The 23,710-nt window shown below is 43.7% G+C and overlaps 1 long non-coding RNA gene across 1 annotated transcript in view; it reads left to right on the forward strand.

Annotated features, from left to right (window-relative positions):
• Positions 1 to 13,971, forward strand: part of LOC142049453 (uncharacterized) — a 322,507-nt gene extending 308,536 nt beyond the window's left edge. The window contains exon 3 of the long non-coding RNA XR_012657723.1: positions 13,885 to 13,971. This is a non-coding gene — a long non-coding RNA (uncharacterized LOC142049453). The remainder of the gene's footprint in view (positions 1 to 13,884) is intronic.
• Positions 13,972 to 23,710: the final 9,739 nt, after the last annotated feature.

Here is a 23,710-nt window from a genome sequence, read left to right on the forward strand (position 1 = left end):
CCAGAAAAAGAAGATAGATTTCTCTTCTTGCTGAGCTTCCCAGCTCCCAGAAATTAAAAAAACAAAACAAAACATGTATTTTGAAACAAAAACATATTAGTAAAAGGATGGAGAAAAGTGTGAGAAAGAGATTTTAGCAATCAGTTAGGAAATAAATAAAGAAAAAAAAAGAGAAATATCGTCGGAAGGCTGGCTCTCTGCCCTACTATTCTGTTTTCCCCCCCTTGCCATCTTCAATCTTCAATCTTGCCATCGTCCCTGCTCACTGCAGGGGGGTTGAACTAGATGACCTCTAAAGGTCCCTTCCAACCCAAACCATTCTATGATTCTATGATCTTAGCCCTCATTTGGGAAAGAACACACGTCAAACTAAAGATGGATAAAAACTCATTAAGAAACAACAGGCCTAGATGAAATTGCCACTGGGATTACACTGATGGGATGGTCTCCCCCCACCCTTTCTTTCGTTTAAAGATTACAAACCCTTTTTCTCCTCCAGGGCTCTTGTCTCCATCCTGGTCCTGGCTAACTCCACTCCTGCCTGAACCCCTGGGTTTGAAGGGTCCATATGGGGAGAAAGGAGGAAAGGGGTGTGTGTGTGTGTTTGTTATGCTTACTTTTGTTTTTAATTAAACTCCAGTGTTTTCTTTGCCTAGAGAGCAAATCCTCTCACCCTGATTTTTCACACGTGCCTGCATTCAGACTGCAGAAAAGTTAGATCTAAATAGAGAAAAGCTATGAAAGTTAGAGGGGGAAAAATGCTTCTCCATTGAAAGGAAAAGCATTATATGGAGAGGGAATTGCAATCTGTATAAGCTTTACAGGCCAGTCTTTGCTTATTTATCCTGGTGTGAAGCAAACCCAAGAGGACAAAACCACTCACAGACTGACAGTGAGCTACCAGGCTTCTGCAGCTCAAGATTCCTGCAGCAAACTCTCATTTCAGGGGATTGCACAGAAATATCTGGGCTGGGCTTTAAGACAGAGGTGTGGAACATAACCCCCTGAAAAAGGCTTTTCTTGCTCTTTAGCCCACACACTTCTATACATGGTGATGGTTCAACAAATGGCAACACTTAAACAGCTGTGAACTAATACAACAGATCTATATGCCTGAAACATGTAGGGGTACTTTTGTCCAGCTATGCTCGTGCTCTGTGACAAGACAGCATGAGAAGATACCCAGAATGTCATGAGAAGTTCTAAGGTAGCAGGAGGGTTGAGATATTTCACAGGGCAGTGCAGAAGTGGCACATCACTGCAAATTAGAGGCTAGAAAAAGGGGAGCCGCTGTCTTCATTGAACTGTCTAGACAGGAGTTCCTGGGAACATAGAATCATAGAATCGTAGAATCGTTAAGTTTGGAAAAGACCCTTAAGATCATTGAGTCCAACCGCTAACCTATCACTGCCAAGTCCACCACTAAACCACATCCTCAAGCACCACATCTACCCTTCTTTTAAATACCTCCAGGGATGGAGGCTCAACCACTTCCCCGGGCAGCCTGTTCCAATGCCTGACAACCCTTCTGGTGAAGAAGTTTTTCCTAATATCCCTCCTAAACTTCCCCTGGCACAGCTTGAGGCCATTTGCTCTTGTCCTATCGCTTGTTACTAGGGAGAAGAGACCGACCCCCTGCCTCGCTACAACCTCCTTTCAGGTAGCTCCTTCACCAACTTCGTTGCCCTTCTTTGGACACGCTCCAGCAACCCAATGTCCTTCTTGTAGTGAGGGGCCCAAAACTGAACACAGTACTCGAGGTGCAGCCTCACCAGTGCTGAGTACAGGGGCACTATCACCTCCCTGCTCCTGCTGGCCACACTATTCCTGATACAAGCCAGGATGCCATTGGCCTTCTTGGCTGCCTGAGCACACTGCCGGCTCATGTTCAGCTGGCTGTCAACCAGCATCCCCAGGTCCTTTTCCTCCAGGCAGCTCTCCAGCCACTCCTCCCCAAGCCTGTAGCGTCGCATGGGGTTGTTGTGACCCAAGTACAGGACCCGGCACTTAGCCTTGTTGAATCTCATACCGTTGGCTCCGGCCCAACGATACAGCCAGACCAGGTCCCTCTGTAGGGCCTTCCTGCCCTCCAGCAGATCGACACTTCCACCCAGCTTGGTGTTATCTGCAAACTTACTGAGGGTGCACTCAGTCCCCTCAGCCAGATCATCAATGAAGATATTGAACAGGACTGGCCCCAACACTGAGCCCTGGGGAACACTGCTCGTGAGCGGCTGCCAACTGGATTTGACTCCATTCACCACCACTCTCTGGCCTCGGCCATCCAACCAGATTTTAACCCAAGGCAGAGTGCACTTGTCCAAGCCATGAGCAGCCAGCTTCTCCAGGAGAATGCTGTGGGAGACAGTGTCAAAGGCCTTACTAATGTCCAAGCAGACAACATCCACAGCCTTCCCCTCATCCACTAAGTGGGTCACCTTATCATAGAAGGAGACTAGGTTAGTGAGGCAGGACCTCCCTTTCATAAACCCATGCTGGCTGAGCCCGATCCCCTGGGTGTCCCGCATGTGCTGCGCAATGGCATTCAAGATGATCTGCTCCATGACCTTTCCCTGGCACCGAGGTCAGGCTGACAGGCCTGTAGTTCCCCGGATCCTCCTTCCGAACCTTCTTGTAGAGGGGTCTCATATTCGCTAGTTTCCAGTCATCTGGGACCTCCCCAGTTGACCAGGACTGCTGATAAATGATGGACAGCGGCTTGGCGAGCTCCTCTGCCAGCTCCCTCAGTATCCTCGGGTAGATCCCATCCAGCCCCATGGACTCGTGAACATCCAGGTGAAGGAGCAGGTTGGTGACTGCCACCTCTTCAACAACTGGGACTTCATTCTGCATACTGTCTCCATTTCCCAGCACACGGGCCCGACAACCCCGAGGATGACCAGTCTGACTATTAAAGACTGAGGCAAAGAAAGCATTAAGTACCTCAGCCTTCTCCTCATCTTTCCTGGCAAGGTTACCTTCCGCATCCAACAAAGGAGGGCGATTCTCCCTGGCCCTCCTTTTGTCACTGATGTATTTATAAAAACATTTTTTGTTATCTTTAATGGTGGCGGCCAGTTTAAGTTCCAGCTGGGCCTTCGCCTTCCTAATATTTTCCCTGCATAACCTCACAACATCCTTGTAGTCCTCCTGAGTCTCCTGCCCCTTCTTCTAAAGGTGGTAAGCTCTCCTTTTTTTCTTGGGTTCCAGCCAAAGCTCCCTATTCAGCCAAGCCGGTCTTCTCCCCCGCCTGCTCAACTTACAGCACATGGGGACGGCCTGCTCCTGTGCCTTTGAGACTTCCTTCTTTAATAACATCCAGCCTTCCTGGACTCCTTTGCCCTTCAGGACTGCCTCCCAAGGGACTCTGTTAACCAGATGCCTTAACAATCCAGTCTGTCCTTCTGAAGTTCAGGGTAGCAGTTTTGCTGACCCTCTTCCTTACTCCTCCAAGAATCGAGAACTCTATCATGTCATGGTCACTGAGGCCAAGACATCCTCCAACCACCACATCACCTACCAGGCCTTCTCTGTTCATAAACAGCAGGTCCAGCAGGGCACCTCCCCTGGTTGGCTCGATTACCAGCTGTGTCAGGAGGTTATCTTCCACACACTCCAGAAACCTCCAAGACTGCTTTCTCTCTGCTGTGTTGTATTCCCAGCAGATATCTGGTAAGTTGAAGTCTCCCATGAGAACAAGGACTAGAGATTGTGAGACTTCATCCAACTGCTTGTAGAGTGCTTCATCTGTCTCCTCATCCTGGTTGGGTGGTCTATAACAGACTCCCACCAGGATGTCTGCCTTATTGGCCTTCCCCCTGATCCTTACCCATAAGCACTCAACCTTATCATTACCGTCATTGAGTTCTAGACAGTCAAAACACTCTCTAACATACAAGGCTACCCCTCCACCTCTCCTTCCTTGCCTGTCCCTTCTAAAGAGCTTGTAGCCATCCATTGCAGCGCTCTAGTTGTGCGAGTCATCCCACCATGTTTCTGTGATGGCGACCACATCATAGTTTCCCTGGCGCGCAATGGCTTCCAGCTCCTCCTGTTTATTGCCCATGCTGCATGCATTGGTATAAATGCACTTCAATTGATCTATTGATCTCTTCTCCAACGCAGGCATGCCACCCCCAGGCTCATCCCTAGCAAGCCTGGTTTTATCCCCTTCCCCCTTCATATCTAGTTTAAAGCTCTCTCAATGAGGCCTGCTAACTCCTGAGCCAGAATCCTTTTCCCCCTTTGCGACAGGTGAACCCCATCTGTCTCCAGCAGGCCTGGGGCCATGTAAACTGCCCCATGATCAAAAAACCAAAAATTCCACTGCTGGCACCAGCCTCTGAGCTATGTGTTAATGAGATGGGACCTCCTGTTCCTTTCCATATGTCTCCCGGCTACTGATGGGATGGAGGAAAACACTACCTGCACTCCTGATCCTTCAAGCAATCGCCCCAGTTCTCTAAAGTCCCTTTTGATTGTCTTTGCACCTCTCTCAGCTACCTCATCACTGCCAGCCTGAACAACCACTAGCAGATAATAATCGGATCCTTTTACCAGCCTAGGGAGCTTCCTGGTAATGTCTCTTATCCTTGCCCCAGGGAGCCAGCAGACTTCCCTATGGGATGGGTCAGGTCGGCATATCGGGCCCTCTGTTCCCTTCAAAAGGGAGTCACCTACGACAATTACCCTTCTTTTTTTCTTACCAGTGGCCGTTGTAATGCGTGGGGCTGACTGGTTCCCTCTAGTCAACCCCTTGGGTGAATCACTGTATCTTCATCCTCCTGGCCCTCGGGTTCCAGAGCCTCATACCTATTGTGTAAGGGCACCTGGTGGGGCTAAGTCAGCCGGGAGAGGATTCGTCTACTGCGCCGAGCAGGGATCTGCATCCACCTTCCATCTCTTGGGTCCCCTCCCTCTGCCTGGCGTCACGAGGGCAGGGGAGCCACTCCTCTTGATGCTTCCATCTGGTGCGCTTGTCTCAGGAATGGTAGGACGTGCTTCACTGGGGATGTGAAGCACAATTACTGTTTAGATTTCATGTGCCTTAATCTCCAAGAGTGAGTTGAACTCTAGATTTGTAGTCATGCACATGTCAGTAGAGTTATTTTCCAAAATATGGGAAAAACCCAAATTCAAGTTTGTGGATAGACCAACTAGAGGTCAAGGAAAGGCATAAAATATCCAACATGCCACTTCAACATAAGACAATCTACTTGACCAACATAAGACAATCTACTTGACTAACTCCTAGTGTGATTGTGATTAGAGAAGAAAAAGGAATACTTCAGATATATATTGAAGCAGAAATATGTGAGGGGGGTAGGACAGGGAGATTTTTGCTAGGCTGATTAACACAGGCATAGTCATAGCTGGGGTCATAACCTACATTTAAATCTTCATTCTGAACAAACTGAGATTGAAGATAACTCCAGAAACTGTAGAACAGATTTCTGTAAAAAAAACATTATTTGTGCAGACTTTTTCAATAACAGCACAACATCATGCTGTGGAGAGGCTGAGGCTGATCACTTCAGCACCCTGAACCTTTCCATGCATATTAGCGTCCCCATCTTTTTTGGTCTCTCTACATTGCTAACAGTGCTGCTACATAAGGGAACATACCAAAAGCTTTCTTGTGAAAAGTGTTATCTTTCCAAGGGACAGACAGCCCAGCAAAAAACTTTCTGTCACTTTCAATATGGACTTTGGGCTAAATTCTCAGCTCCAGTGTATCAGTGTAGCTCCACTGAACCTCAAGTTGATGGAACAGCATGAAAACACCTGATATTCACCTTGGAGAATCCACAGGAGATGTTGGCATACAGGCTATGTATTAAAATAATAATGGTAATAATGACAATGACACAAATGGAATTTGCTATGGGGCCACTGGAACACCAACAGAAAATTGAAAATATGGACAGTATAAACATTTGAATATGAGCTTCCTGTTCTGTAGGCCAAACTTGGGAATTAAATGCTTTGCATATCTTCACTGAGTAAATAATCATTCCACTGCTGTTTTGAAAACAGCAAAATTTGGAAGTTAGAAGAATTATGGATATGAGTGTGGATATGTTTAGGGAGAATTGGAGGCACACCACAAATTCTCTCTCAACAGTGACAGAGGAGAAAAAGGACACCCAGGGCTGGGACCACAGGGAGGATGTAGGCATCACAGTGTCCCAGTGTTGGGGACTAGCTGTCCAGGTGAAGTCACAGCCAGCCATGCTTGTGGCTTAGGCTTGCTCAATGGTGGCAGGGGAAATTAGGCATTACAGAATAAACTGTATAAACAGCACACCAAATAGGGACCTGCCTAAACTTGCCAAAATGAAACACCACAGAGAAAGGGTTCTCTTAAATCACATCCCTCAACAGGTCTCAGATACCACCCTTCATTAAGGGATCGACTTGCTGGTATTTAGGTGCATGATACCCTTCTTGCACAACATGCCCACCCAGAGGAGAGCCCTCCCCCTCAACCAGGTGCTCTGTAAATAGTAGGCTTTAAAGCAAGAGAGAAAGAGGTGTGCGTAAAGCATGGCTGTAAGCCTGTCTCTCTCACAGCTGAAATTAAAACCTGCTAAAGCACTTAATGTGTTTCACATGGTAATGGTATTGGCAGTATGGAAAACCTGGCTGGGCTGCTTGGTGTGTGTAATGAAATACATCAGGTGTAGATCAAGTTATAACTTTTCACAGCAGGTAATACAATTTCTAGAAATACACACACAAATCTGTCTAGGGCAGGATTCAGATTTCAACAGTGGAGCCATTCAGAATGTATCAATATATTATGCATTTAAATAGACTTATTAGCATAGTAATGCAGTAGCCTAATAGAATATTGATGTGATGCAGAAATACTGGCATATTACATATTCATTAATATATCAGACCATTATTGTATTAGTGGCACAATCTACTAGAGAAAATGTTGCTTTGTGTCTGATATTGCAATCCAAGAAAAAACTGAGATGGCAAATAGAGAGCCTCTCTTTGTCACAGGCATGCCTGTATCTAGGTGTTAATGCAAGAGCTAAGAAGAAAATGATTTTGCAGGCAGAAAGCAGTTGATATTTGAGCAATTTTTCCCACTTTCTCTGAATTCAACCTAAAAACTTTTCAAGCTGTTTCCATTAAAATATGAAAAATTGCAGTACTCTAAATCCTAAACCCTCAAGAATCTCAGAGCAGGAGGAAAGAGAGTCCCTTTTCTGGCATTCAGGTGCCCTCCTAAAATGTAGGGAACTGAGTTCAGATCATTGGCCTCCCACTGTTTCACATCCTGGGAATGTCTGCTCTGGGGACCTGGTGGCCTCCCTGGTGACCAGCAACCCCTTGCAGAGCTCCCCTGTGTCAAACACAAAAAGATCATCTCAGCACCTTGTAACCCAATATCCCACAATGTGGATGAGCAACCTGACTACCTGTTTTTCTGGTTTTCTGGCATTGGTCCACTTCCTATACCTCCCACCAGAACTGAGAAGACTGTCTTGATAAAAGCTTAATTGAAAATGGTAGCGTCCCATGAAAAGACCTGAAAAATCCTGTTAAATTAAGGCCCCTCCCAAGTTCCTCTGTATTTTCGTTAAGACTTTGTCAGATTGACATCAGTCCCATCACTGACCTGTTCTCCCCATCCACCCCTTATCAGGGAGTGAGACCTCTTTTTGCTTGTGTTGCTATCCATGCCTTTGTACTAGGGAAAGACTCTGAGGGCATTTTTTTAAGGCAGGCTTCTAGGACAACCAGAATGTCAAAACAGGATCCCTTTTTGTGATAGGGACCCCACGCCCACATGAGTGGGACTGTATAATGCAGTTGTCTGCTCAAGCTGCGTACTAGGCTGCATGACCCCGATGTCCTTATTGCAATGGAATAGACATTCTCTATAAGCTACAGAAAACACATCATCTAGCAACTTAATCCCACGTCTCTCATTCAAAGACAGACTGACAAACAGGACTAATTCCTCTTATTAATACTTTGAGTACAGGCAGCAACACTGACCAAGATGACTCATAGGTTAGATTACATGCTTTTAGCAGAATAGGAAAATGTGTAAACCAGAAGAATGTCAGTAGGGATGCAGAGTTTTGAAGTTTGTTGTTTCTTTTTTCCTTTTGAGGAAATGCAGTACAGTCCTTTCCAGAAGCAGATATTCTCCACGCTCCAGATAACCCTCCCAACTAAGGACAACAGAGAAGGTGAAAACCATAATGCTTACTTGCTAGAAAGCATTTGCATCTACCTGGCATCTCTGTGGCATCAGGATTGTTTGAAAATCCTTCTAAGGAGCTCAGCAAAGTAGGTATTTTGCTTTTAAAAATAATATACTAGATTCCCAATAAACAAAGCGGTTGAATTGAACTGACTGTAGTGCAAATTTCCCTTAGTCTTACATTAGAGCCAATGGGCTATTTCCCTGGGCTTTTTTTTTCTTGATGCATTTAAACAGCAGCTTTTCTCTTCTCATTGTGATCATATTAAATGTTTATTTGCTTTTTGCATTTCCTGATGGCACAACATAAGCCTCTGTGGTAAAAGAGACTTGTGCTAAAACTCAAGTGCTTAAGAGATAAGGAAAGAGGTTATATTTTGGGTCAGTTCAATTATCTCTATTTTTTTAAAATTATATATTAATTTTAATATAACCTGCAGCACAGAAGTGCAGTTAGCATTCAGACAATGTGAGAAAGCCTTGCCTGAAGTTAACTGATGTGTACAATCCATGCAAGGGATTCAGGGAGGTTAGACAGTGCAGATCACTTCCATAACATGAGCCAACAATGTGTGCTTGCAGCCCGGAAGGCCAACTGTATCCTGGGCTGCATCAAAAGAAGCGTGGCCAGCAGGTCAAGGGAGGTGATTCTGCCCCTCTACTCTGCTCTGGTGAGACTGTTACCGAAAAACGCGGTAAAATCAGAAACAACTCTTTAACACCTTGGTTGGTAAGTCTCTGCTAGGCGAAAGCCTGTGGAGTGGGGCCCAAGGGTAAGGGATATCTAGCAGGGGGCTAGAATCCCAGAAGGGGATTTCCAGGGAAAGGGAAAACCCGGAGGGAGCTCTAACGAGAATTGGAGTCCCTCTGACTAGAACTTGTGATAGTGCACAATCACAACTACTAGTCGATTGGGAGATGGGAGCATATTCGAGTAAGATGCCTGTCCCACAAAAAAAACCTTTGGGATGTATTTTGAAACATTGGAAAGATATTGGGGGTGGTGACCCGTTGACTCGGAAACAGTTAACTGAATATTGTAATCATCAGTGGCCAATGTATAAATTGGAGGATGAAGAAAAATGGCCTGAAAATGGAACATTGAAATATAATACCATCTTGCAATTAATGCTGTTTTGTAAGCAGGAAGGAAAATGGGATGAAATGACTTATGTGGATTTGTTCTTTACACTGCGAAACCATCCAGAACGGCAGAAACAGTGTGGAATATATCCACATGAAAGTTCAAAAAGTATAACAATGATGGCTTTAAAAAGAGATAACAAGGGAAGTTCTAATTGTGATTTGGAGAAAAAGTGTTCGAAGGAAAAACCAGAAGAAGAAGATACAGATTTATTGGTTGCACCCTGGTGAAAATGGGGAGATCTGGAAGAGGGTGCTTCCACTCCTCTCCTGGAGGAGGGAGCAAGAGGGTTTAGTCTAATTTTGGGACGAACCTGGGGGAGAACAGGAGGAGCTGGACCCGCGTTTCTACAAGCCCCTCTCTGAGAGGCTGTGGGAAACAATGGTCCAGTAGTCGTAAAAGTCCCTTTCTCAATTACTGATTTAAGATCATGGAAAGAAACTGCAGGTATCTATCAGGAAGACCCTGAAGGGTAGCAAAAGTAGTTGAAACAATAATTAGAACACAAGATCCTGATTGGAATGATTTACAAGTAATATTGGATACTCTATTGGATGACACTGAGAAAAAGATGGTAGTACATACTGCTAGGAAACAAGTGGAAGGGGCACATGCAAGCGGAGCTTTGCAAGGAACAATTGATCAAAATATTCCATCCACCAATCCTGGGTGGGATCCGAACCAACCAGGAGGAAGGGCAATGTTAACTCGGTATTAGAAGTGGATTTTGTTTGGGGTAAGACATGCTATGCCAAAAGCTATAAATTGGTCAAAACTTTATGAGGTAAGGCAGGAATTAAATGAGTCCCCTTCAGCCTTTATGGAAAGACTGAAGGTGACTGCCAGAAAATATACTAACCTGGACCCAGAAAAACCAGAAGAAGCTGCACAATTGGCCTCTATATTTATGGGCCAATCGGCCCCAGACATTAGAAAGAAATTACAGAAATTAGAAGGACTTGAGTCCAGGGATCTGGGAAAAATGCTTGAAATAGCCTGGATGGTGTACAATAATAGGCAAAAAGACAAGGAAATGAGAAAAGCCCGAAGGGATGGAAAATTATTGGCAGTTTTGGCTGGAAATAATCCAAGGGGCAGAGGAAGAGGTCGAGGAATAAATTCAGATGATAGAAGAAGAGTGTTTAAACTAGCAGATGATCAACATGCAGTATGCAGAGGACGGGGGCACTGGAAGAAGGAATGTCCCAAATTGAAAGAATTAGACCCTTCACTGCAGGCAATAAAATTGATGACCTTGGATGAAGAAGTGTGAAGGGGACCGGGGGAATCAACCCTAGCTGAACCCCTGGTTACACTGAAGCTAGGGGATGAAGAAATAGAATTTTTAGTAGATACAGGAGCTACATATTCGGTGTTAAATATGTGTAAAGGAAAATTGAGTCATGAATCTGTAAATGTTGTTGGTGCGACAAGGTAAAAAGAAAATCGGCCATTTCTAAAGCCTTTAAAATTCAAACTGGAAAAACAATGGGTAACTCACCAATTTTTGTATATGCCAGAATGTCCATTGCCACTGCTGGGTCGGGATCTATTGAGTAAATTAGAGGTTGAAATAATTTTTAAAGATGGGGAAATTAAATTATTATTACCAGAATCAAAAGCTGTAGAGGCCAGAACCTTTATTTTACAGGATACATTTGAAGAATCCCAGATTCCAGAAGAAGTAGAAAATGCTGTGACCCCCTTAGTATGGACAGATGGAGTGCCTGGACGATCTAAATTAGCAGAACCAGTAAGAGTGAGTTTGAAGCCAGGAGCAAAGCCGGTAAGACAAAAACAATACCCAATTAAATGGGAGACTCGAAAGGGATTAGAAAGGATGATTACAAGATTTTTAGAGTATGGATTATTGGTAGAATGTGAATCAGAATATAATACTCCCATATTGCCAGTAAAGAAATCTGGAGGTAGAGAATACCGAATAGTCCAGGATTTAAGAGCTATAAATCAAATTGTACAGGACATACATCCAGTAGTAGCAAATCCATATACGTTGTTAATAGCCTTAAAGGAGGAACATAAATGGTTTACTGTACTAGATTTGAAAGATGCCTTTTTCTGCATACCTCTAGATAAAGACAGCCAGAATATATTTGCTTTTGAATGGGAAAGTCCTATGACAGGACGAAAAGTTCAGTTAACATGGACTGTGTTACCCCAAGGATTTAAAAATAGTCCCACAATATTTGGAAATCAGTTGGCGAAAGAATTAGAACTCTGGAAGAGGCAAAATCAAGGAGGTGTGCTGTTGCAGTATGTTGATGATATCTTACTAGCGGCAGAAAGTGAAGAGAAATGTTTTGAAATGACTATTAACCTATTGAAGTTCTTGGGCCAAGGAGGATACAGAGTTTCTAAAAGCAAGGCTCAAATCAGAAAGGAAGCAGTGAATTATTTAGGATTCCAGATATCCCAAGGGCAAAGACAATTAGACAATGAAAGAAAAGAAGCTATTTGCCAAATCCCTGAACCAAGCAGCCCAAAGGAATTGAGAACCTTTTTAGGAATGATTGGATGGTGCCGACTTTGGATTTTGAATTATGGACTATATGTAAAACCATTATATGAAGCATTAAAAGAATCAAAGGATAAATATTTAACCTGGACACCTGAATGCCAAACAGCATTTAAAGAACTTAAAAGAGCCTTGATGATGGCCCCTGCATTAGGCCTACCTGATTTAACTAAACCTTTTGAGTTGTTTGTCCATGAAAGACAAGGTTTAGCACTTGGAGTGCTGACACAACGACTGGGAACCTAGAAGAGACCTGTGGGCTACTTCTCCAAACAACCTGATAATGTGAGTAAAGGATGGCCTGGATGTTTACGGGCAGTGGTGGCAACAGTGTTGCTGATCCAGGAAGCCTGAAAGTTAACAATGGGACAAAAGATTACAGTATATGTCCCGCATATGGTGGTGGCTGTTTTAGAACAAAAGGGGGGTCATTGGCTATCTCCTAGCAGAATGTTGAAATATCAAGTTGTCTTGTTGGAACAAGATGATGTGGAATTAAAGACCACTGCTATAGTGAATCCTGCTATGTTTTTAACTACAGAAAATCTTATGGACACTTTAGAACATGATTGCTTGCTAACTGTTGAACAAGTTTATTCCAGCAGGCCTGATTTAAAGGATGAACCTTTGTCCAGTCCTGACCTGGAGTTGTTTACGGATGGAAGCAGTTTTATGCAAGAGGGGAGACGGATGGCTGGATATGCTGTTGTTACTACCACTGAGGTAATGGAATCCAAAACACTCCCGACAAATACTTCAGCACAGAAAGCAGAGTTGGTGGCATTAACACAAGCCCTGAAAAAGGCGGAAGGAAAAAGAGTAAACATATGGACTGACTCTAAGTATGTGTTTGGTATAATCCATGCCCATGGAGCCATATGGAAAGAAAGAGGGTTGTTGTCTGCTCAAGGATCACTGATAAAATACAAGGAAGAAATACTCTGACTTCTGGAAGCTGTGCAGAAACCAAAGGAAGTGGCGGTAATGCATTGTAAAGCTCATCAGTTCAGACAAACAGCTGTGAACATAGGTAACTGATTGGTAGATAAAGCTGCAAAGGAGGCTGAAGAAAAAGGTATTCTTGCATTGGTACCGGTAAAACAATTGGAAATTCCAAATTTAAAACCTAAGTATAATAAATTGGATGACCAATTAGCAGAGCAATTAAAGGCTTCACAGAATAAAGAAGGATGGTGGATAACACCAGAAAAGCAGGTAATTGTAACCCCTCAAGTTATGGTAGAGCTAGCAAAGGAAAAACATGATCAAACACATTGGGGAATTCATGCTATGGTATCTAGTCTAAAATCCTCTGTATTATGTATAGAAATGATAGGGATAATCAAATCTGTAATAGCAAAATGTCCGATTTGTCTTAAAAATAACCCTTTGCATCAGAAAAAAAGCACCTTTAGGGGTAACTAAGCAAGGCAATTCTCCAGGAGACTACTGGCAAATTGATTTTTCCGAGTTACCTAGACAAAATGGATACAGATATTTATTGGTATTAGTTGATACCTTTTCTGGATGGCCTGAAGCCTTTCCATGCCACACCAACAAAGCAAGGGAAGTGGTGAAAATATTGTTAAAAGAAATAATACCAGGATCTGGGGTACCATTGGGTATGTCCTCAGATAGAGGACCGCATTTTATAGCAGAAGTAGTTCAGCAAGTAAGTAGAATTTTAGGAATAAAATGGGACTTACATACTCCCTGGAGACCACAGTCAAGTGGAAAGATTGAAAGAATGAATCAGACCCTGAAGAGACAAATTAGTAAAATATGTCAAGAAGTGTCCATGAAATGGCCACAAGCTTTGCCATTAGCACTTCTGAGAATTAGAGTCCAACCAAAATCTAAAAGTGGTATAAGTCCATATGAAATTTTGTATGGGAAACCATACCAAACTTCCAAAATTCCAGGTGAAATAAAAATTGCAGGGGAAACATTTAAAATTGTATTTGATTTTTCTAGGAAAGACTCTTGATGCTCTCCGAAAATATATTGTGCTGACCAGGCCACTTGCCTTGGACATACCAGTTCACCAATATCAACCGGGTGACCTTGTATACATAAAAACTTGGAACTCTGAGCCTTTACAAGAGAAGTGGAAAGGACCTTTTCAAGTGTTATTAACAACTTACACTGCAATCAAGGTAGAAGGAATTGAACCGTGGATACACTATACTATGGAAAGTTGTAAATAGGGACCCTGAGACTGCTAAATTGACTTTAAAATATGTATAAGCTCTATTATGCATGGATGTTTATCTTGGTGTGGAGGTTTTGGTACAGAAAGAGAGGAAGCGGATGTAGAATCAATAGAGAAGAAAATGACTGTTATCGGATAACAGGGAGATGGATTCTGATCATGATGATGGTCGAAACTGTAGATACAAAGGATTCCACAATCCCAACTGCAGAACAAATGGTCGAGGTCCCACAGAAAATCCCAGAGGAAAATTTGATGATTGGATTGATAAAAGAGTTTGCTAATTTGCAAACTATAACCCAAATTACTGCATGTCTTCCAATTCCAAGAACTGTAGGTGAATCGATTTCATGGGGAATTTTGACAACAAATTTGAATAAGACAAAGTCTGATAACGACAGTTTGTACTGTGAACAAGTTCCCAAAATTGAATGGGTAGATAAAATAACACCCACACCAAAGCAAAAATTTGTAAGGAATAAAGAAGAGTGTGATAAGTTAGGAATAAAATCTGACATTTACCCTCAGTATAAGCCAAATGGTTATTATAACCCTTGGAGACCTGGACCAGGTGGAGTCTGTCTCTATCTTGAGCCAATTAAAACAAATGTTAGGCAGACAATAATGGAATGGAAGTGTAGGAAAGATAATCGGACCAAACAGAAAGAAGAAACATGGGAATCAATTTGTTCAATGGCCATTCTATCCTGATTTCGATATATGGCAAATGCCTCTTGGTGTTTTGCTTGGGATGGGGTGACCCTCAAAAATTCTCTAGCAGTAAAAGACAAAGAGACTACATCTCAAGAAAAAGAAATCACGGTACCCTGGTGGAGTTGTGAGGAGATACACAATTGCAGTACAGTTGATAGGGCAGTTCAAGATATTCCACCTTTGGCAGCAGCATTAAAATATGGCTGCTTGTGTAGAGGATTGAAAAACCATTTAAATCTAACTGACTTATATGAACCTAAGAAAGGAACAATAATAAGTTGTGAGAAATCTACAATTCCTAGTCCAGGACATTTAGTTTGGGCAATGAGTGATGGAACTTGGACCACACATTTGCAGTTGGATGAGAAAATTAAAAAAATTGCATTGGGAATGCCTACATTATGTCCCATTTGGAAAAAGGCCCCTTTTAAAGGAAACTTAGAGAGTTTAAAACTAAAACGAGTCAAGAGGTCCCAAATTGAAGACGAAAATTGGAATGAACCATCGACCAGGGTGAAAATTGGTTGGGCTTTAGAATCATTGTTAGCTCCATTGTCCACATACAGAAATAGAGCTTGGCTGTATAAATTGACAGGCCAAGTTGAACGGCTAGCAAATGTTACAAGAAAAGGATTTAAACAACTGAATTTGCAGTTACAAGCGACCTCTAGGATGACATTTCAGAATAGAATGGCCTTAGATATGCCCTTGTTAAAGGAACATGGAGTTTGTGGATATTTGAAAGACAGAGTAGATCATTGTTGTATACATATTCTAAATGTCACCCAAGATGTAGAACGTGATTTGGAATTACTAGATCAAATAGAAAAAGATACACAAGAAATACAACATGACATACAGGAAAATTGGCTTGATAAGATTTTTAGTAGACTGGGATGGAATGTGAGTTCCTGGGTGAAATCCTTGATAAACACTGGAATCCTTTTGTTGGTAATATTTTTAGTAATAATGCTAGTATATTACTGTTTGAGAAAAGAAATAGAAAGGAAGATAGGATGATTTGATATGGAAGTATTGAAAGAGTGATTATTTCAAAACTTCCAAAGGGGGGAAAATATGACCAAAGAGCAATAAAATGTAACCAAATCAACTAGAAATGTTATATGAGAACATGGAGTGTATGAATCAGTGTATCCGTTGATCTGTGTTGTGTCCAAAACAACTTGTGTTTTAGTATCTAGGTGATCATTTATATAGACAATGTGTTTTGTCAGTAGAGGAATGCATTTCTGTCAAAGAGAATGATAAAGTGTGGTTTCATGTAGTGGACTGAGAAAACTGGCCAAGATTGCAAAGACTGAGAGCCCAGTAGGTAAAAGGTAATTCCGGCAGGGGGAGATCATGACCACCGACTCACAGGCCACCGACCCAAGTAATACCACCTACTCAAAAGAGAACAATGGAGGAGGACAACTGAGTCTGTGCAGTAATTTACATATGAAGTGAGCAAGTTTGTACCAATCAGCAAAAAGACAATAATGAATATGTAAATTTTTGATTTATAAATTGTGTGAGATGAGTGATGTAAGGGATGCACATTAGGAGGAGCGATCCCCCGTGCATCCGGCGCCATGAATAAAGAATGCCTGCTCTTTAATACTAAATTGGTGCTAAAGAGTTGTTTCTGATTTTACCACGTTTTTTGGTAACAAGACCCCACCTGGAGTACTGTGTCCAGCTCTGGAGCCCTCAGCACAAGAAGGACATGGACCCATTGGAGCGGGTTCAGAGGAGGGCCATAAAAATGATCCAAGGGCTGGAGCACCTCTCCTATGAGGACAGGCTGAGAGAGTTGGTGTTGTTCAGCCTGGAGAAGAGAAGGCTGCAGGGAGACCTTATGGCGGCCTTTCAGTACTTAAAGGGGGACTATAGGAATGATGGGGCCAATCTCTTTGGCAAGGTCTATTGTGACAGGACAAGGGGTGATGGTTTTAAACTAAAGGAGGGTAGATTTAGACTGGATTTAAGGAAGAAATTTTTTACAATGAGGGTGGTGAAGCACTGGAATGGGTTGCCCAGAGAGGTGGAGGAGGCCCCATCCCTAGAAACATTCAAGGTCAGGTTGGACGGGGCTATGAGTAATCTGTTCTAGTTGATGATGTACCTGCTCACTGCAGGAGGGTTGGACTAGATGACCTCTAAAGGTCCCTTCCAACCCAAACCATTCTATGATTCTATGATAACACAGCTAAGCCAGGCCCTCAGATGGTGTAAATCAGCACTGTCAATGGAACTGCTCTAATTTACAGCGGATTATTATGTCCCCCCACTGCTATATGAGATGGGCTCAAGATGACAGCATTGGGATCATCACTAGAATACAAACTTTTTCTAAGTTCCAAATTACATTAAAGCCGTCCAGTTAGACTGAGAGCTACAAACCCAAGCAAGCCTTTTATTAGCAGGTATCAAGCTATTCAAAACCAACATCAGCCTCTCCAAGTAATAAGGAGAACGCCTTGCCTCCCACTTTCCCATTAATCCAAGGCAGATGCTTTTATATCCCATTTTGAGTTAAACTGCTGCACTCTCTGCCCATCATAAAAGGGATGTTGAGCACAGGAGTTCCATACTACTCTCTGGTGGGACCCATCTCCTTCCAAATTAATGCTTCAGGTAGCAATTGGCAGATATTTATCCTCCTATCATGTCTGGCTCCTCATGCCTGAATCTACTCTAACCCCTTAGCAGGGTTGACCTAAGCTTTTGTGCACAGTTAAGACCCTTGTCTAGTGAAAAAATGAGCAAACAACCCCCCTTTGTTTCTAGTCTCAAAACTCGGCAACCATTTCGAGTTGGGAGGTTTGCTCAGCGATTTTGTGAGAGAGTCTTGACTGACAGAACCTGTCTAACCTCAGAGAATTAGTGAGCTTGTATTCTGCAACGAGCTGGGAAAAGAAACCAACCAGAGAGACTCTCAATATGACTGTTAACACTGCTTTGTTACTATCCTTTGTTCAGTGCTTGTACAGCACCCAGCAGACAGGGGCTCTGCTGCCTGGTGGAGAAGAGGCCAAGGTGCTCCTGAAATACAATTAATGCATAACAGCTTCAAACAATCGATCTAATTTACTGCCTGCATTTCTCCTGGGCTTGCTCCCCCCTTTATTTCTTCCTCTCATCTTATTAAAAAAAAAAAAAAAAAAAGAAGGAAAGAATACACAAGAAATAACATGGGTTGTTAGGTTGGTTTTTTTCTGGATTCACCCTGCTTTTTCCTTTCCTGAACACTGCTTTGGGACTCTTATTTAACAAAACAAGGTCAGCTCATCAGCACAAAAGCTGAAAGTTTCACAGGATCCAAGACTGCTTCCATATACAGAATTACTTTTTAACACATGGTGAGTTAAAATTATCCCCTCAGAGCCAAATGCAGATTGACAGCCAAAGACTTGCATTTTGTTAATCCATTTACAGAGGTGCAAATGCCTGATCCAACACCCAATTGCTCTCACACCACGGAAGTGTTGTGGGTTTTCTCTTTTTCTTTTAAAAAAAAATAAAATGGAGATTTTGGGAGGAAGACTCTTCTTACTGTTTAAGGGAGAAGACAGGGATTCTAGAATCCCCTGGGGCTGTGGGATTACTCACCATCATCCCAAACCTGTTTTGCTTGTTTATAGTTCAAAATGCAGCTTTTGTGTCAAAAACTGAAGCCTTCAACATTTTCAAAGTCTGTCTTCCTCTCACCTGTGTTGCACATGCTGATGGAGCAGAACAAGGGCACCGAATTCAGTAGCTCTTATACTTGGAAGTAAATTGATTTCAGTCTAAGGTCAATTTGAAGAGGAGGCTTCAGGTGCCATTTAGAAAGGACAGGACAGCGTGATGTGAACCCTAATATTGCAGGAAGAATACAGCATTGATCAGTAAGAAATCATTGCTGGAAAGTTGCTGTCAGAATTGTCTTGTGTGCGCATAAGCTATGGAGCTAGATCATTTAGACAAACAGATAGGGGTAAGGAGGTGAAATGCCATCCTTGATACTCAGTGATCCAATTTAACCTGATTTTCTTCTATTTAGTTTTGTGTGCCTTATTACAAAGGCGTTTATAACCTCATTATCTAAGCATGAGAAATGTGAAATTGGACTAACTGGTAATACAGGTAAATAGTTATACTATTCAACAGAGTGTGTACTTATTATTGCATGTACTCCCCATACCTGTTGTTCTACTTATGCATGCATCATTTGGCATACTCAAAAGCTGTGCCCAATGTTGAAAATTCACCTACCCCATTTGCTTCTGCCTTGTCCTGCATGTAGAAAATCCACCACCCCATCACCTGACCTTTAGAAATGTCATGGTTTTAGCTGGGATAGAGTTAATTTTCTTCACTGCAGCTGGCCTAGTGCTGTGCTTTGGACTTAGTATGAAAACAATGTTGATAACTCACCGATGTTTCAGTTGTTCCTGGGTACTGCTTGCACTACTCAAGGACTTCTCTACCTTCCCATGCTCTGCCAGGTGCACAAGAATCAAGGAGGGGAGGGTGTACAGCTAAGAGAGCGGATTCAAACTGGCCAAAGGGATATTTCATATCATGTAACGTCATGCCCAGTATGTTAACTGGGAGGAGCTGGCCAGGGGAGGGAAGCAGCAAATGCGGCTCGGGGACAGGCAGCGTCAGTCAGCGGGTGGTGAAGTGGTTGTATTGTTTGTGTTTCTGGTTTTATTCCCTTTTCCCTTTTTCCCTTTTCCATTTTATTATATTATCACTATTGTTATTATTATCATTATCATAATCAATATTATCATTACTATTTTATTTTAATTATTAAACTGTTCTTATCTCAACCCACAAGGTTTATTTTCTTGTGCTCTTCCAATTCTCTCCCCCATCCCACAGGGATGAGGGCAGTGACCGAGTGGCTGCGTGGTGTTTAGATGCTGACTGCAGTTGAACCACAGCAGACCTAAACTTCAGGGACGTGAGAATTGACATGATGCACTTTCACAACCAGGTTCTCTACCCAGGCAGCAATATCTTGCCACAATGTGGCAGCCCAGATGGGTTTGCCTCTACGCTGCCAGTTGTTCTGCTTCCACTGCTGTAACCAGCCCCACAGGGCGTTTGCCACCATCCAGGAGTCAGTATAGAGATAGAGCACTGGCCACTTTTCCCGTTCAGCAATGTCTAAGGCCAGCTGGATGGCCTTTACCTCTGCAAACTGGCTCGATTCACCTTCTCCTTCAGCAGTTTCTGCTACTTGTCGTGTAGGACTCCATACAGCAGCCTTCCATCTCCAGTGCTTCCCCACAAGGCGACAGGACCCATCAGTGAACACGGCATATTGCTTCTCATTTTCTGGCAGTTTGTTATAGAGTAGGGCTTCTTCAGCACGTGTCACCTCCTCGTCTGGTGATATTCCAAAATCTTTGCCTTCTGGCCAGTCCATGATCACGTCCAAGATTCCTGGGTGACTGGGGTTTCCTACTCGAGCCCACTGGGTGATCAGTGCAACCCATTTACTCCACGTAGCATCAGTTGCATGGTGTGTAGAGGGGACATTTCCTTTGAACATCCAGCCCAGCACTGGCAGAGTGCCAGGAGAAGCTGTGTTTCAGTACCAACCACTTCTGAAGCAGCTCGAACCCCTTCATATGCTGCCAATATCTCTTTTTCAGTTGGAGTAGAGTGGGCTTCGGACCCTCTGTATCCCTGACTCCAAAACCCTAGGGGTTGACCTCGGGTCTCCTCCGGTGCTTTTTGCCAGAGGCTCCAGGTAGGGCTAATCTCCCCGGCTGCGGAGGTGTGCCTGGACTGGCCCAAGGGCTAATGCATGAACTATCTCCTGTTTAATTTGTTCAAAAGCCTGTTGTTGCTCAGAGCCCCATTTGAAATCATTCTTTTTCCGGGTCACTTGATAGAGAGGGCTTACGATCAGACTGTAATTTGGAATATGCATTCTCCAAAAACCCACAACGCCCAAGAAAGCTTGTGTTTCCTTTTTGCTAGCTGGTGGAGACATGGCTGCTATTTTGTTGATCACATCCATTGGGATCTGACGACGTCCATCCTGCCATTTGATTCCTAAGAACTGGATCTCTTGTGCGGGTCCCGTCACCTTACTTTGATTTATGGCAAAACCAGCTTTCAGAAGGATTTGGACTATTTTCTCTCCTTTCTCAAAAACTTCTTCCGCTGTGTTGCCCCACAAGATGATTCCATCAATGTATTTTAGGTGTTTGGGAGTTCCACCTTGTTCCAATGCATTATGGATCAGTCCATGGCAAATGGTAGGACTGTGTTTCCACCCCTGGGGCTGGATCCCCTGGTTCCCCTGGAACTGGACGCCCCTCCAAGTGAAAGCAAACTGTGGCTTGCACTCTGCTACCAATGGAATGGCGAACAATGCATTGGCAATATCAGTTGTGGCATACCACTTGGCTGCCTTTGACTCCAGTTCATATTGAAGTTCCAGCATGCCTGGCACAGCAGCACTCAACGGTGGAGCGACTTCATTCAGGCCACGATAGTCTACTGTTAGCCTCCACTCTCCATTAAATTTACGCACTGGCCATATGGGACTGTTAAAGGGTGAGTGGGTCTTACTGATGACTCCTTGGCTCTCCAGTCGACGAATGAGCTCATGGATGGGAATCAGTCTCTGCTGGTGCGATATTGCCGCCGGTGCAGTGTTGTGGTGGCAATCGGCACCTGTTGTTCTTCGACCTTCAGCAACCCCACAACAGAGGGTCCTTTGAGAGGCCAGGCAAAGTAGACAGCTGTTTAATTTCCTCTTGGGATCCCCCTGTCACTCCAGCAATACTGATGGGTTCTGTCCCTCTATGGTTTGATGGTATTAGGGTGCACTGTGCACCGGTGTCCACTAAAGCTTTATGCTCCTGTGGGTTTGATGTGCCAGGCCATCAGATCCACACAGTCCAGTAAACTCGGTTATCCCTTTCCTCAACCTGGCTGGAGGCAGGGCCCCTCTAGTCCCGATCATGGTATTCGCAACTCACTTCTTGTAAATACGAATCACAAGTCTCTCTATTAAGCTCAGAAATAAAATCAGTGCTTCTACTCCTCTGTCTGGGGACATGCTCACTGGAAACTGGAGCAGCAGCTTTTCTGGAAGAACCCCCCAGAGTGATTTTTCTTCCTTGCAGTTCACGCACTCGTGCCTCTAGGGTCGAGGTCAGCTTGCCATCCCACTTCTTTATTTCCTCTCTGTGGTCACGCAGGTAAAACCATAGGGAGCCCCGTGGTGTATATCTTCTCTCTTGAGCAAAGGGACGCTTACTCCTTATGGCTGAGACACTGGTCTGTACTGGTGGGGAGTAGGACATATCTTCTTTGAATTGTTGGAACTCCCAGGACAGTTTCTCCACAGCCGAGATGAGGGAGGAAGAGAAATGTCCATCGTATTCCCGGAGTTTATCAATCACGTCTGCCACCATTGGTGTCTCGTCATGCTTTCAGGACATTATTGCCAATGACTTCCCATGCGTTGATGGTACAAACTTCTGCCACATGTCATGTGCACTCAGCTTCATGTGGATCTCTGGATTGCTGTTGATCATCCAGATCACTATAAATCACCTCAAGCACAGCTAGTTCCCTCAGGTACTGGATACCTTTCTCCATGGTCATCCATTTTCATGGGTGATATATATCATCTTCTTTGAATGGATACCTTTCTGCCACACCGGACAGGAGCCGCCTCCAGAGGCTGAGGGCTTGTTTCCCTTTTCCAATTGCTTTGTCAATGCCCCCTTCCCTAGAGAGGGATCCCAGTTGTTTGGCTTCCTTCCCCTCTAATTCCAGACTGGTGGCCCCATTATCCCAGCATCGGAGCAGCCAGGTGACAATGTGCTCACCTGAACGACAGCCGAAATCTTTTTGCATATCTCGCAACTCACTCAAGGATAGGGATCGGGTAGTTTCCGTTTCTTGTACGATTTCTTCTTCTTCCTCCTCCTCTCTTCATGATGGCCATGCTGCTTCATCATCTCTTTCCAAATGAGTTGACTTTCTCTTCCAGGATTTCTTCTTGTGTATACGGGCAACTGATAGTGGTACATGTTGATCCTCTGGTTCAGCTGTAACACTTGTCACCGGGGTTGGAGTACCTGCAGTGCCTGTCGTGGGGGTGGATTGGCCGCAGTGCTTCTTGCTTTCCTTGACTTTGTCCTTTTAGATCCAGAGGCCTTCTGTCCCCCTTGAGGGTACTGAATAGTGTTAAACAGGCCTCAATAGGCATGGGCCAGGCCCCAGCACATTGCAGTCATTTGTATCTCTCTGGGATTGCCAGGGTGACAACATACATCCTCCAAATATTCTACTAGTTTTTCAGGATTCTGCACTTGTTCAGGGGTGAAGTCCCACAACACTGGGGGTGCCCACCGTCTTAGACATTTGCCCATACTGTCCCACATACCCTGCCACACATAGCTATCGAGCCCTGGGGCAGATCTCTGGATGATATTCTTAAATTGCTTATTAACCTTAGACAGAGCCGAAACCATCTGCCAAAGCAATACCAGCAGATGTATCTGAACTACCCAAGGATGTTCAAGATGCTGAAAAGTTGTTATAATGAAAGAGGAGGCATTATAGAAGATGATAGCTAAGGTGCCATTCTGTATTTCCTCCATAAAAACCTCTCAGAGGAGGAGGTATAATTGCTAATTGTCTCCATGAGGTGGTACCTGACGTACAGTAATGGCTTCAATATAAACTTCAAATACCAAATAAAAATCAAGGCCAATGTTTCAAAAACAACTCTCCCAGGCAGAACATCACTAATCACTCCAGAGCACAGCAGACCACACAAACCAACACCAGTCTTTAACAGACACAGCAAATACAAGAGCGTGGTACAGAGTGGATAAACTAATATTG

The sequence above is a fragment of the Phalacrocorax aristotelis genome, chromosome W (genome assembly GCF_949628215.1).
Source record: "Phalacrocorax aristotelis chromosome W, bGulAri2.1, whole genome shotgun sequence".
In the NCBI taxonomy this organism is placed as follows: Eukaryota; Metazoa; Chordata; class Aves; order Suliformes; family Phalacrocoracidae; genus Phalacrocorax; species Phalacrocorax aristotelis.